Source organism: Equus caballus, chromosome 5 (genome assembly GCF_041296265.1).
Source record: "Equus caballus isolate H_3958 breed thoroughbred chromosome 5, TB-T2T, whole genome shotgun sequence".
Lineage (NCBI taxonomy): Eukaryota > Metazoa > Chordata > Mammalia > Perissodactyla > Equidae > Equus > Equus caballus.
In genome coordinates this window covers 71,862,115-71,875,806 of record NC_091688.1, presented here as the reverse complement: position 1 = coordinate 71,875,806, position 13,692 = coordinate 71,862,115, and positions in this window count along the sequence as shown.

Below are 13,692 nucleotides of genomic sequence, written 5' to 3'. Positions count from 1 at the left end.
CTGTACTCATTTTATCACCATAAAGCATTCTTTACACACTTGTAGGCTGACAACTCCTGAGATAGTCCATGAATTCAAATAAACACCAAAAATTCAAATAAACACCAAGAATTTTCTATAAACAAAGACTGTTTTAAAAGCTACTAGCTACATGTCATTTTAAGGAAACCTCAGCCATTTTCATTAACCTTTATCAGATGCTAAAGATGGCAGTTAGATATGCTGCCTTTCCGACTTCTCCACCCTTACATTCAACTGAGGTTTCACAACTCTTAATCATTCATTTACTTTTAATCAATTCATTTAATATTTTCAGCTAATGTTTTATTTGCACATACGATGGGATCACTATGTATGAAATTCTTATGATAAAATAGTGAAAAAGACAGAGTCCCTGAACTCAAGCATCAACCAGAAAGAGAACCAGACAAGGAACACAGAACTGCAAATACCGTGGGTAGATACCATGTGAGAAGTACATGCAGGGCTCAGCTGGACCAGAAAGTAGTCATCTCCTCCTGGGGGACAAAGCACAGCCTGAGTATTGAAGGATGAGTTTACTCTGCACCAATTTTAAGTAAGGGGATAATACAATGAGATTTTCCTTTACAACAGAGCAGTCTGTCAGCAGTGTGGAAGATGACTGGAGCAGAGAAAGACTTAAGGAAGCACTGCCTGGAGAAAAAATAACCCCATGAAATCACAACTAGCACGATGAGAAAGGAAAAACTAATTTTAGCTGGAAACATCTTAAGAGAATAGGCTGTTTAATATGTTAATCTAGTCAACTGAAGAAGCAGGATCTGTATCTTAATATCTTGGCAGATGCTGGCATTCATCTTTCTTATCAAGGCTCATGGCAGAGAGCATAGAAGGAAAACAAGTAAACTCAAGCGACAAGGCAGTGTGCCTCACCTCTTTTCAGCTGCAGGGCCATCTCCTGGATGAATGAGCCTACTCAGCCTGGCCAGCGCTCACCCAGGCAGGCAGCGCATGCGGAGAGCTCATCAGACCCACACTTGGAAGCGGCCATCAAAATCTAAAACACCTGTGGCATCGCAACAAAGCTGAATCCCAAATCAGTCCATGGTAAAGGAGGAAGTAGCTGTTTAGGATAAATACCTTTATGTGGATTCACATACTGAAGAAAATAAGCTTTTTTTGCTAGTTCAAGAAATACTGCCATATCCAGAGAGCTGTGGGCCACAATAGTGAAACTTTAAGGCTTTCAAAGTAGCAAATCTCTACATTCATATCAAGTAACAATCCCATAATGGCTGCCGAATAGGGCAGAATAATCTATAAAGTTTTCACATGCGTATTTCATTTCTCTTCCTTTGTTTTTATCTCCAAATATGCTGAGCTATTTGGTGGTGGTGGTGAGAGCGGTCTGTGTGGGGAGGTGTCCCACTGTTTGTTGTAATAGGAGAATCACTTAGGTATTTCAGAGAGACCGCATGGTGTGATGGAAAGAATACCATCTGGGGAGTTGGATGAACCTGGATTGAATCCTGCTGCTGGGCTTCATCTTTCTAGGGTAATTTCTGTAGCTTGCATTTCCTCACATGTAAATTGAGAGTAATCAGCCTCTTAAAGAGCTGATCTAAGGGTTAAATGCAACAATAGATATAAAGTCATATAACAGGAGCTCAATAAATGCTGCTTTTCTTCCTGCCACACATTTTAAATGACAGAAACGATCTACCTTTACTTTAGGAATTGCGATTTTCAGATTTCAAGCCATTTTTTAGCCTCTTACATTTTGTAACTTGCAGAGCTAAAAGTTTGCACTGACTTAGCTCCTTCCACACCCCCTCATATGGACCCCATGACACAAACCTACCCACACACACACATACTCACACATCTGAGTAACTAGTGTTCCCATGACACATCTCACACTTCGCCTGTTGTTTCGCTGTCGCTATTCTGTCTGTCTGCAAAGCCATTTCACCAATCTTCACCTAGCAAATCTTACTCATTCTTTAAGGAGCAACTCAAATTTCATCTCCTCAGTGACACCTCCCACATCAGTGTGAATTCCTCACTGTCAGCTGTCTGTATGGTGAGGACTAAATAAATGAGAGTAAAACTGCTTTAAAAAGGTTAATTCTTACATGGAAAGCCACCACACCACATCATATTCATTACCCCTTTGTCATAGCTTGGCCATTCAGTTAAGGAGAATATTAACAATATACTTTTCTATCTACAATAATATTTCTTTAATTTCCCTTAAGAACAAATAGAATATAAATAGATGATTCTATAAACTCTATACCTATTAATGCTATAGTATTCTGTCCTTTAACGAGTTTCTATAATATTGTTTTGTTGGATCAGTTATTAAGATAGGATAGCATGCACTAATAAACAATTTTTCCTTGCAGCTTGGGGTTTTTTTACTTTCCAAAAGCGCTATTCCAATTTCTGCAGTACCGTAGGAGATATGATTTCTTTTATAATTACTTATTAAGTAATAATTATAATAATTATTACAACAATTAATTATTATAAACCTTAGCCAAATAATCCATATTTATTATAGAAAACAAAAGAGACAAGGAAAATGAAAAGCATCCATAATTCCACCAAGAAGAGACAACTAGTCTGAATAGTTTTACATCTTTCTAGAAACTTTCAATGAAAATTAACAGAAATATAAATTTTCAAAAATGGGATTATGATATACCTGCTATAACCAACTTTTGTCACTTAATAATATATCATGAATACATACATTGCATGTACATGCATACATACATTATAGGAATTTACCAAAATGTATTTAGCTAATCCCCTTGTTGAAATTTTAGGTTATTTTTTATCATTAAAAAATGCTGCAATGAATGTCTTTATAAATATATCTACGCAATATTTGTCCTAATTTATTTGAGCTATACCAGCATTTCATTCTCATTGCAATTTTCATAATGACCCTGATTTTTAATATATGAACTGCTATTAATTATGAGAAGGTTGGGCCCTGGAATTGGCACCACAGGTGAAATAAAATAAAATGTTAAGCATGCGGCATATAGCTCTTAGCACTTTTTTTTTTACTTCTAATTAAAAATCATTGTGGTTATGAATGTTATAATTAACTTTGACAATGCATTTTTAAAACACATAATTTCAATGTGGTCTTTATCATCACAATGGGTTATGAAAATTAACTTTGACGATGCATTTTTAAAACATCTAATTTCAACCTGGTCTTTTTCATCGCAATGGGTTATAAAAATTATTTAGGTAATGGTAAACGAGAAGTTCATTAATTTTTATCATCTAAAATGCACAGGGCTTACTCAGAATGTTTTATCTGTGTTTTTCTGTTTCTATTGATTAATCTTTAATTTTTAGATTATAAATGCAAATTATTTGTAATCTTAAAATAAATCTGTATCATTGTAATTCCTGTAGGAAAAATAGTCTTGTAATCACAATTCCGAAACTGTCTAGGTTCTAACCTCTGTACCTACAATCGTTTTTACACTGAGATTCTTAATAATGTAAGGTTTCTTGGGAACACAACAATTGTATTATAAAAGAATGCAAGTGACTTTACTCCTGAACGTGAATTTGCTGAGTAAAGGCTATGTTCATTTTAATATTTTCAATAGTTGATAATGACTGATCTCTAATCCTGTTCTGAGAACCCAGAAATACATGTTAGGCAGCTGAGGAGAATGTAGCATCTCAAATCAGCAAAAAAACCCAAATGGCATAAAAGAAGCACAAAAGTGGGAAACCAGTCATTTTCAACTGAGGAAGGGATGAAAATAGTTCTCATAGAAAAATGTTTTTAAAAGTCCAAGTCACTGTCACTTGTTTTCTCTAAGATGGTAATTGTCTAATCATTTGCTATATTTTAGTTTAGTCAAACGTCAAATTACCTCAATATATAATATTCTAAGAAAACTCGTTTTGGTTACATAACTTTCAGAGAAGTTATTTGCAAGAAAATCTGAAATACACCACAAATGAGGATAATTAGAGCAATGAAAGTAGTAGGCAGTAATTTACTGGTTTTTTACAGAATAAGTAAAATGAACTGTTGGTTGCACAAAGTTTCTAATTTGCATTTACCTAGCATTACACTTTAGCAAAACCCCATCTGAGATGTCAAGTTAAGTAGTATATAAAATCCCAAACTGACACTCATTTGCACAGTATGACAGAGATGAGTGCCATAATAGAATGTATGGAAATTTCTGGTCCTTCTTTTTTATACCTGAGATCGTCGGCACATTTGAAAAAACAACAAAAGGTAGAAGAAAATTTCTGGCACTGCTATTAATTTTTGTGGGGGTGTTGACTTCTTCAATATCGTTGTGAGAATAAATGAAAATACAAGACTAAAGAACCTAGCTCAGGGACTGGAACAATGTAGTTATAATGGTAGTTCTGTAGTTAAGTCTCTTTTCTTACACTGCAAAAAGTAGGTAAATGCAGCAGAGAGAATCCCCCCTGTTGGTATCGGCTCACCTTTGGTATCTGATTGACTTCCTCATCCCCCACCATCCCCCAAGTGATATCTGATCCTTCTGGCCTGCCTTCAGCAAGAATCTAACAGAATTACTAACAGAAACTGGAAGATTTAGCAAGAAGTCCCCCTACCCTTGAACTCTCCTCTTAGTAATTTTCCATCCACCGACCCCTTGCACCTGCTCCTTAGATGTAAGTCCCACTTGTTCTTGTTGTATTCAGAGTAGAGCCAGGGATTGGAGAACAAGCAAACTGAGGCTTCAGTGACAAATAACGGTTATATAGGTCAAGAAATCCTGTGCCTCCTGGTTATACACACTTTAATTCTGTCTTTGGCTCCAAACTGGCTTCTTTACTCACTCGGCCCTGATATCTAAGTTATCATGATGCCTCCCTGCTCACTCCCATATCAAATCCATCAGCAAAGCCTGTTACTGATCCTTCCAAAGTCAGGTCTGAATCTGGCCATTTCTCACCACTTCTGTCCACCTCTACCAGCACCACAATTCCGTGGCACTGCTGCCTGGACCTGTTGATCAGCCTACTAACCATTCCACGGTCTTCCTTCCCCACCTGTCCAACCAAGAGGCCAGAGAGTCTTCTTAAAATATATGCAAGGTCTTCTCTCTTTCCTGCTCAAACCTATTTCCAAGTGCTCTCAGGAAAAATCTAAATCCATAAAATAGCCAAAGAGACCTTATGATATCTGCTGCCACCGACTCCACATGGCCCCCTTGCTCACCGCTCTCCTGTTGCGCAGCTTCCCTGCAGTTCCTAAAGGCACCAGGCTTTTTCGAGCACTCAGGGCTTTAGCACATGCTGTTCCTTCTACTGGGATGTCCTTCCCTCATTCTGGCTAAGACTTACCTTCTTCAGGTTTCAAGTTAAGTGTCACTTCTTTATAGAGGCCTTCCTTGACACACCAGTCTAAATCAGCAACCTTTGTTTTACCGCTTCATAATGTCCCTGTAATTTTTTCTTCTTGGTGCTTATTCAGCTTGAATTATAGTTATGTGATTTTTGTTTAGTACTTGCACTGTAGATTTTTTATTTATTTTTGGGGGGAGGGGGAAGATTGGCCCTCAGCTATTTGTGAGTATGGGTGTGGGAGGAGCAAAGGCCCAAAGCCTGGTGCTCCAAGAGAGAGGGTAATGCATTTCATAATAGTAGGAAACCCAGTAACTTCAAATTAAACAGGAACTCTTTCTCACTCCCTGAATTACCTCTCCTAATGACGTGATGCAGCTTTGGGGAAGAGGTCTTTCCAGATATAAAATGCCTAATGCCACAATAAGTGCAAATTCAGTGATTACAGTTTTGTTCTCCAATTAATATCAAACCCCTCAGTAAATATAGGCAATAAGACTGCGTGCAGCGACGACAGAAGTTACCCAGGTTCTAAATTCTACTATTATTCAGATGTTTAAAAGGCCAGCACCTTCCTCCAGCTCAAATGGAAACTCAGCATCCCACGCACGAGACTTCCGGCCAGAACAACCCCAGTGGGAGAGAGCTTGCCCAACAACTACAACAAAGAGCTTTAAATAGGTTTTAGCCCCGTCCTTTGCTCTCATGGGTCTGAGGAACCTAAAGAAACAAAATTCCTTTCCAGACAAAATGGAGAGATTGCTCTACTTAAAAATAAATAAATAAGAAGTAAATTACCCAAGATAAGTCATTAAATAATTGTTTAGTGGTACTATGGAGCAAGACAATGTTTATACAAATCAACAGTATCATTAGTGGCTTAGATATATTTACAACATTTATAAAACACACACCACTGGAAAGTGAAAGCTAATGCATTCAGCGTTAGGGTGAACAGTCAGTAAGGTATTAAACTAGACCAGTGGGTTAGACATGAAATTTAATGGGGATAAATGTTAAGACCTAGTGCAGTTTCCAAAAAGTTAATTGCATAAATAATAAGATTCCAAATAGAATCATACTCAAAAAGTATTCAATTGGCTGCATCTATAATCTACAACCACTAGGATTTAATTTTTTTTTTAAAAGACTACTGCTCCTCTTTCGTTTTCTATTTAGGGACGAGTTCGCCCTGTGCTAACATCTGTTGCCAATCTTCTCCTTTTTTCTTTTTTTTGGCCTTTTCCCCAAAGCTCCAGTGCATGGCTGTATATATCCTAGTTATAAATCCTTCTAGTTCTTCTATGTGAGCCGCCACCACAGAGTGGCAACTGACAGACAGGTGGTGTGATTCCATGACCGGGAAACAAACCTAGGCTGCCAAAGCGGTGAGAGCACCAAAATTTAACCACAAAACCGTCAGGACTGACTCACTAAGATTTAGTTTAATGGCACTTCCTTATGTTTTAATAGTGCTGTGCACTTTACAAAGCATGTTATTTGATATTAGCAACAAGCCTGTGAAACGTGTGACAGCAGCATACATTTATTGAGCACTTAAATATGTGGTTGGGACATTTTTCCATCATCTCATTCAACACTCCAACCAAATCCACGTGGTAGATGCTCATATTTCCCCATTCTACACATGAGGAAACAGGTTTTAGAGACTAACTTGATGAAGGAGATTGTTTCATCTATTTGAATTTTCCTGGTGCTGATTACACTGTGTATCACAGAGAAATTACTAAAAAATGAGTGTGTGTTTATGTGCATTTCAACTTAAAGAAAAGATTTTCTAACAGAACAAGAGACAGAAAATCTGAATAAAATGAGTAGCCCATCACAGGATTTTGGATTAAAAAAATCACTGCAACGTCTTCTAATCCCACAATCTATTGTCCTATCATTTTAAAATACAGACTGAGTATATTGATTTCAAATTATCTTAAATGTCTCCCTCAAAATTTGATTAAAAGTAAGATTAGGAAAATGTTGACTAAACTAGAAAAATTTTTAAAAATTCCAAATAAACAAGTCATTAAAAGAGTTATAACTATATATCTTTTGTCTCTAGGGATTAGAAATACCTCAGAAATACTTTGTTTTGGTGGATTAAAATGTATGTAATCAGTTATTATTTACCTGTTTATACCTTTCCTTGTTTCACAACAAATTTAAGAAAGTTTACAAAATTTAAAGCAATTTATGATAAAATATGCGATGAAATCAAGTAAAGGAGAAAATAGGGGTAAAAAAGGCAATAATGAAACCCAGGAGACAAATTAATAAGCAAGATATATACTCAGAGATCCTGTGCATTTGCTGCAGGTGAGAGAGAAATGTGTCTCTGAATTTTCTAACACCCTACAGAGAGACAGACTGTCAACTTTTTGGTTTGCCATGTTCATAACATAAAGCAACCCACTCACTTTGGAGGAATATATAACATCTGATAATAAGAAGGGAAAAAACTTCTCCTGTGCAATGTTACAAGCGACGTTCTCAACAACATGTACAATAAACGAGACAAAAATTTTATCAGTGTGAGCAGATATTTCCATGCCAATGTGTAATTTAGCATGAAAAATGTTGCCCACTGGCACAGATTTTTGCTGACCTGTCTGAAAGAAAGAATGTATTTTAGAGTAGACTCCGGAAAAGTTGATAACTTGAATATTTCCTTATAATCATTCATATATGTTATTTCTTTTAAAAGAATTTTCATTTTATAGTTTATTATTATCAACAGTATGTTTGTATGTTTAGGGAGATGGTTAAATAATATATTAAGGGTAGATATATCAAGTTCTTCTAATTTAATAAATCAAGTAGTTCTGTCCTACTTATTTTAAAAATGTAGTCATCTATATCCTCTCTATCACCCATGTTCTGATTCCTCACAGGCAACCATCTTCAACTTCTCTATCTATTCCTTTTGCTGCTCAACTGTATAGTGCAAAAACAAAAGTTTTTATAGTTATTTATTAATTTTTCATTTTAGGCATTATCTATTAACTTTGTCTAGAAAATAAAGATTTAGCTTTCTTTTATCTCACACATATGTACCCTTCTCTTCCCTTCATCGTCACAATATAATTATATCATAGTTTTCTTCATATTAATACTCATTTTAAGATAGTTTTTAACTATGGAAATATTATTTACAATATAATTATATAATATTATCTTTCTTGCACAATTTTTTGTTTTCCCTGGAGTCTGTTCTTTCACTCACAAATACCTCTGGAAGCCAGGCACTTTTCTTGCTGCTTGGGATGCATCAGTAAACAAAACAGATGAAAACTCTGGCCATTGTGGAGTTTACATTATCATAGAAAAAGACAAAATTGACAATAAATCTGCTGTTAACAAATATTATAAATAATAAAATATATACTGTATTAGAAGATGATAAATTCTTTGGAAAAAAGGGAATTAGAAGTGACAGTAGTATGCAAAATTTTAAATGCATGTATGAGTACATTCATTTACATATTCTATTTCCTACCTCTGTCTGTTGAGAAAGTCTAGAAGCCAAGACAATCTAGTTACAATTAGCATACCTGACACCCAGATTTTGGTTTCGAAATACCATTCATTCTCCATTGAAAGGTACCAAAGCTCCTCGGAGAAATGGCTGTTTCCGGGGCCAAGGCATGGAAAATATAAAATAACCCAGGAACATCTTGCTATGCCAAAAAGTTTGGAAGTCTTCAAAAAATAGCAAGGGCATGTCAAAAGGACACAAGAACCAGCTTAAAGTGGTTCCCATGGCCAAATCTGGGACAATGGAGCATCAAAATAAATAAAGATGGTATTGCATAGAGTAGGAATCCATGTGTACACACTGCTAGAAAGAAAGGTGGGGAGGTGGGCTCTTTCTTCCAATAGAAAACAAACTAATAGATGTAGACAGAATGATGTAATTAGAAAATTGCCAATTTGGCAACTGTCATAATAACAGTTGATTCAAGCAAGAATTATCAATGGATGCTAAAATTTGAGGGTAAAATTTAAGGAAGTTAGGATATTTACATAGTGTCAAAGTGTACGTGTTATACTTTATGTATACATATACCCACAGGATACACACTAATTAAAACAGATAAAATAGTAACTCTATAGGAAAAAAACCTAAAGACACCACCTTAACCTAATGATCAAAGTTAATATCTCCAATGTTGAAACTAACTGATACGTGTGCATCCTGATATAATGCACTGAGAAGAATTCAGCATCATATCTGTGGAATTCCTGCCCAAAGTGCATAAACTGAATCTAATCCTGAGGAAATCTCAGGCAAACGCAAACTGAGAAACATCCTACTAGATAACTGGCCCTACTCTTCAAAAATATCAATATCATGAGAGACAAAGACTCAGAAAGTTCCAAATCAAAGGAGATTTAAGATATATGATCACCAAAGGCAACACATGGCCCTGGATTTTCTTTGGTTAGACAGGACATTACTTGTACAAAGTCTGAATAAAGGCTGTATAAAGACAAATCTGAATAAAGTCTGTAGATTATTATAGTACATAATATGTAATATATGTATGTAATATAATCATACTGTGTTCACCTTAGTTTCTTGATTTTGATAATTGTACTGTGGTACGTAGGAGAATTTTTTCTTTTTTTAGGAAACGTACACCAGAATATTTAGAGATAAAGAGGAATCATCTCTGCAACTTACTCTTAAATGGTTCAGGGAAAAATAACATAGCAGCAATTATACCACGATTGATCATCAAAAGGACTCATCACATTCCAGAGCGTATTCACGTAAGACTTCTAAAATGGTAAAGCATGTGGTGCAGCAGGAGAAAGAAAACACAGGCCAGCATCAGAGAGACCTGAGACTTTCAGCTGTAGCACCCACGGTCCTGTCTCAGTCCCACAGAATGCACTTCATCTTCAGATCATGAATCCCCAGGATTGTGTGAAACATCTTGGTGTCAGGAGAGCCACCGTCTCATCTGAAGGGTTTTTAATAGCTCTCTGATCATGCAGCCAAAAGCAAGTTGCATGATCAGTCTCAACTGTAGAAACCAAAGAACATAACTGAAACCAGGGGTAAATCATCAATCTGTATGTTTTCTGAAACCAGTGCTGATAAACGGCTAAGGTGGTTCCCTGGCATTTTGCAGACTCTAGCACCGATCTATTTCTATCGTTAGTTAGCACATTTCATCCAGGTTTGGCCAAGAGTCAGCACCATGCCCCTGTTGTCTCAAAGATAAGCACAGGGTTGAAGCAGAACAACTCAGATTAGACCTACATTTACACAATCCAAGCCCTTAACCCTTGGTTAGGCATTCTGAATTACAAACCACTCATCATTATTCTTTCTGCATCATTCAACATTTATAGAACAAAAGAAGTAGGAAGATACACACCAAAATACTAATCATTTGTATCTTCTAATGAGGGGTAGTTATTGGTTTAAAGAAACATTTCAGAGGCCAGCCCAGTAGTGTGCTGGTTAAGTTAAAGTGCTCTGCTTCACGGCCCTGGGTTCACAAGTTCGGATCCTGGGCACAGACCCAGCACCACTCATCAGGCCACACTGTGGTGGCATCCCACATAAAACAGAGGAAGATTGCCACAGATGTTAGCTCAGGGACAATCTTCCTCCAAAAAAAAAAAAAAGAAATATTTCAGTTTACCAAATATTCCAACACAGACGTATTCATAACCATGTACAAACTCGACAACTCTCTTACCTCCTTCCACCACTAAATATTTCTTTTTTTAACTTTGTAAAAAGCATCAATAGACTGATTTAATGTAACAGTTAATTGATTATTAACAAGATCCTTTTTGCCTCTGGCTAATCAGCTTTCATTTGAAGCACGGCTTGCAGGGATTTTAATTCATTCTCCCAATACATTTGATCACTTATATCAGTATAACAGTAAAATCAAATTGCACCAGTATTACACCAAAATGAAGTTACATTATGGGTTAGTCTAAGATCCTTACAAAATAAATGAGTTAGAATTCCACTAGTATTTTCTCAGCCTTCTCAACACAATCAGTCCTTGCACATTTATTGTCACGGATTGAAGTATAAATCACAAGACTAGTCTCAGTTAATTCTGGATGCCAGGTCTCTCCTGGGCAGAGGTCTATGCCCTCTTTCATATTATAATGTTGTACTGACATGAATTCCCAATGGGCTTTATCTTTATATAATGCCTATCCTCCTCACTGGTAAAATCCTAGTCGTGTTTAATAGGTTTCCAATCCCAACTAACCACACCTTTGGGAAACTCTGGTGTGATGGTTAATTTTATATAACACAACTGAACCATGAGGTGCCAAGACATTTGGAAAAACATTATTCTGGGTGTGTCTGGAAGGCCTTTCTGGATGAGACTAGCATTTGAACCAGTAGACTGAATAAAGTAGATTGCCCTCTCTAATGTGGCTGGGTCTTATCCAATCAGTCGAAGGCTTGAATAGAACAAAAATTCTATCCTCCTGGGAGCAAGAGGCCACTTCTCCTGCCTGAGTGCCTTCCAGCTGATGCATCACTTTTTTCCTGCCTTTGGATTAAGTCATTAACCCTTCCTAGGTCTACTGACTTTCAGCCTGGAACTACACCATGGCTCTCCTGGGTCTCCAATGTAACAACTGCAGATCTTGTGACTTGTCGGTCTCTATAATCATATGAACCAACTGCTTATTTTATACATATAAATATATATATGTCACCCTATTGGTCCTGTCTTTCTGGAGAACCCTGACTAATACTTCTGGGTTTTGTTTGTGTTTGGGGCCTTGGCAGTTAAAGGGACCATAAGTATCTCGCAAGTTTATTCCTTGGTTTTTGCTATCAAAATCCTAGGACATTTTCCTTGAGCTGCCTTTGCTTCCACCTAGAGGATCATACCTTATAGCCCGTTTGGGGTAAGCACGTATATTCTTTTCCATCTATGTCTCTAGCAAGTTGTCTAACTATTGAGTTTGTTATCCATTTTTCTAAAGTTTTCTTATCTGTACAGACCAGTTGCCATCCTTTTTCTTCCTTCTGAAATAGCATCGTTTCAAAGCACTCAAAATGGTAAATAAGTCTCTTTCCTCAGTATGTCTCTTTTCCTTAAATATAAATGTGACTTGTCCTAGGACATGAACCTATGCCAATTTCTCCCAACTTCTTTCAGAATGTTTTGGCCAATGTTGGCTTTTCCACCAAATGTTTCATTGTCATTGAGGGCTTAGAGTAAAATTTAAGTATATATGTCATTCTAAAATGTTTAGTTACCCAGGGTAGTGTTTCATGGTTAGTGGTCACTCACCAGATATACTTTAGTTTGAGGATGCCATCCAGCGTCCCATAGAGGCCCTTGGTGAATATCAGGGCCATCAGTAGTGTGTATGTGAGCCCACCAAGTCACCCTTAAACTAACATTGATTTTGGTTTGTTAGGTTTCTTTACCTTGATCATTGGTCTCCACTTACAAAAACAAGTGTATAGGCAGAAGGGAACATGGCAAAACATGATGTTTTATCTCCATTGATTCCAAGCACCTTTTTCAGCAGATTATCACTGAGGTTAGCTGTTACACCGTGGCCCACGGCTTTGTTGTAGAACAAAGTCTTTTGAATGCATACAGGAGGCAACAATTCACACATGTTACCTTGTGAAAAGAGTTCTCTGTAAAATGTTTATATATAAACTATAAAATGGAAAACAGAAGAGAAAGCAAAATTAGAATTATTCCAAGTGCTTATCCACAAGGCCTTCATAAATGTCATTGAGATACATCACATAGCTGACTCCATATGAATGCTTTCTAAGTCTACGAGGACCCATCCTGAACCTTCAGCTTCAAATAAAGGAGTATGTTTTGACAGGCAAATAGCTTCCCCCTTATGGGATTCAGGGCCAGCTTCATGAGCTTGTGACCTGTACACAAGGCCCCGGGCTTAGAAGGGACTCACATTTGGTTTAATGCTCAGCTGACTTAAAATTCCTAATTATTTTTTAACAAGGAGCTCCACATTTTAATTTGCACTAGGCTCTTCAAATTATGTCATCCATCTTGTGTACATGTGTAGAGACAGCTATGAGATAATATTCTTTTGCTGTCAGCCTGTCACAGGGTAGCAAGGTAATGTTAGCTTTTCATTCTAGCTTTATCCATTTGTTGACTCTCTTTCCATCAGTAATTACTTCCTCTTCTTTCCATTTGTCATTAATTTTAACCCAGACCCTCTGCCATGGGGCAGGATGATCAGATTGAGCGAGAAGAATGACCCATGGCACTCACAGCACTATAAATCTCGTCAATGCTTCATCCTTCATCCATTTCTACTGACAGGATG